The sequence below is a fragment of the Glycine max genome, chromosome 19, assembly GCF_000004515.6.
Source record: "Glycine max cultivar Williams 82 chromosome 19, Glycine_max_v4.0, whole genome shotgun sequence".
NCBI classification, from domain to species: Eukaryota; Viridiplantae; Streptophyta; class Magnoliopsida; order Fabales; family Fabaceae; genus Glycine; species Glycine max.
The window spans coordinates 2,891,844-2,894,433 of NC_038255.2; the positions used below are offsets into that span (position 1 = coordinate 2,891,844).

Consider the following 2,590-nt stretch of genomic DNA (forward strand, 5'->3'; position numbering starts at 1 on the left):
TTTAGCATAGACCTGAGAAAGGAACCCATCAGTGACACATGCTTGAGTTGAGACTAACCTCATTGTACAACAAAATCTAGGAGAAGCATCAAAGTTCATAACTTGTAGCTGTTCTTACAATTTCACATTTAAAAGGCAATAATCAAAGTTCATGGGGCATTGGGCAATAACCAAGATTATAGCCTGAAAACTAGTTAGTGCAAGTAAGCCTTGATGTCATCATGAAAAAATTAACAGAAGAATAAAAAAGTCAATTAAGTAAATCAACTTGCAAAGGAATTCAATATTTTAATCCAATATTTTAATGACAATTAACAGAATCAGCATAAAAAATCCATGAAGTAATTCAACCTTCAAGAGAGTCCAAGCATGCAGCTGTTACCTGGCACCCTTCCAAATTTAACAAAGCAAGCTTTTGTAATCCTGAAATCAGCAGATAAATTATTGAAAATGGAAGAAAGGAAGATGAATATCAAAGGATGAAACTCAATTTCCTTCCGTTGATCCGAGACACTCATACATTATTGACACTGGGACACCACTAACACAAACCCAGTACACTGGAAAATCAAAATCATTGCATTTTGAAACTGATGGCATTAAACATGTGTGTTTTAACATTGACAGAGTTAAGACTGCAACTTGTTATAAAGCCAAAAAAAATGAACTTGGAGAGCAATGCAACAAAGACATGATCAGGAAACTTAGTAAGCATAATAGATTTCAACAACTATAGGCAAGTCAAATCCATCGTATGGGCAGAAAATTCCCCTCATGAACAAAACTACCAAGATAAGGTATTAACTAAGAAAATTCAGAAAGCATAGCAGGAAGTGAATAAGTGCAGCAATTTGGTTAAGCTTACATCAAGAGTGGGCAGCTGTAGCCAAACAAGAAATGCAAACTTCATGTGATAATAGAGTGGAATCCTAATTAAATATGGTGAACAAACCTTGTTAGATCATAATGCCTCAAGTAAAATCTGAAAGCAAACAAACATATCAGCACTGAAATCTTTAAATGTCATTCAAAAGAACATAAATACAGACAACTAGGATCACAAGATAAATGAGAAAATAAAAATAACTTGTTTAGCAATGAATATCAGAAACAGATACCAAGGTAAGCTTCCATGAAAAGAAAAATGAAAAACCTCAATTACTTAAAAATAATAAAACACATGGAGAAGTTGACCATACCAGGAAAATAATTTTTCAGCAAACATTTCTGCAGCACTAAAAGAACCATAAGCTGAAAACCACAAGAGAGATCGGTGTTGATACACATGCAGACAAAAGAGCACAATTAGTAGTCTAAAGTTACACCCAATCCCACTAACTTGAGAATTCTCCAAACGAGTTCATTTCAAATTCATAAGCAATGACCCAAAACTTCCAAAGATATATACCCTCATACGATAAAAACTACTAAAATTGTATTTAAGTTGTACAAGGAAAAATCAAAATACACCAGAATAGTCCTCTTAAGTCTTAACCCGTGACCTCAATATATGTATTCTACCCATCATAAAGGTATTGGCAATTTAGCATGCATCACTAATACCAATCAAATTAATAGAAAATTAATGCTAACAAAAAAGAATCAATTTTATTATGTTTAACAAGGAAATGGAGGTTGAAGAAGAAATAGAACCTGCCCAATACAATAGGCACCTTTGTTGCTCATATGGGTCATTGTTCTCAATAGCTTTAAACGTGGAATACACGGGAAGCGCAAGCCCTATAGAACAGCTATAACAAGTAACCCAATATCACTGAAAAAGGTGTTGATGAGTATAAAAAAAATGATTTTTTTATGATTTAAATAAAAATGATTGAAGGGAAGCAAGCATATGATACCATGTTGTGCGGAGAAGAAGGTTGGAAGTAACGGGTGAAAGGAGAAGCCTCAATCCAACCTGCATATGATCAGTGTGAATCAGAACACAAACAGAAACAGCTTGTCGTGTGATAATGAAGACAAAGAGAATGTCGTAACGAACCACCTCTGGTAAATGTCGTCGATGAGATCGGCGCCGATGAGATCGTAGACGGAGGCGAGCTCATCGACCTCGATGAGATCGGCGCCGAACTCCCTGACCTCATTGCATAGCTTGTTGACTCTTTGCCACTTGAATCCACCATGCCGAGCGAACATGTCAGCCTCGTCGGAAGCCTCACCCGAAACGTCGTCGTATTCGTCGACAGAAATGTTGTCTTGGTCTTGGTCTTCTTCTTCATCGTCTTCTTCGTCCTCCTCGGCATCGGAGAAGGCGCGAAAGGTGGAGGTCGGGGACTCCAAGGAGAAGGAGGCGTGGAATTTGAGGGAAAAAGGAAGGGATCAAGGGCGAACGAGAGAGAATGAGAGAGTGGTGGATGAAACAAGTTTTGATTCTGGAACACTCTATGAGATTGAATGTGAGAGTTCTGATCCTCAAAAACCTAAAGGCCTCCTTGAGGAGTTCTTTGCCCGAAAGAGAGAGAGAAGCATAAGTTCAGATCTGAATAAAAAACAAAAAAAATCCAAGACCACAACGGGTTTGTTTAAAAACGTTGTTGAATAGAATAAATTACATCGTTTTTTAACAAAA

General features: G+C 37.0%; 1 long non-coding RNA gene across 1 annotated transcript; it reads right to left on the reverse strand.

The window, feature by feature from the left end:
* Positions 1 to 889: 889 nt before the first annotated feature.
* Positions 890 to 1,858, reverse strand: LOC100786145 (uncharacterized). Its single transcript, XR_419731.4, has 3 exons — positions 1,654 to 1,858; positions 1,200 to 1,251; positions 890 to 929 (listed from the first exon to the last, which is right to left on the reverse strand). It is a non-coding gene; the product is annotated as an uncharacterized lncRNA (long non-coding RNA).
* Between the last annotated feature and the right edge of the window lie 732 nt (positions 1,859 to 2,590).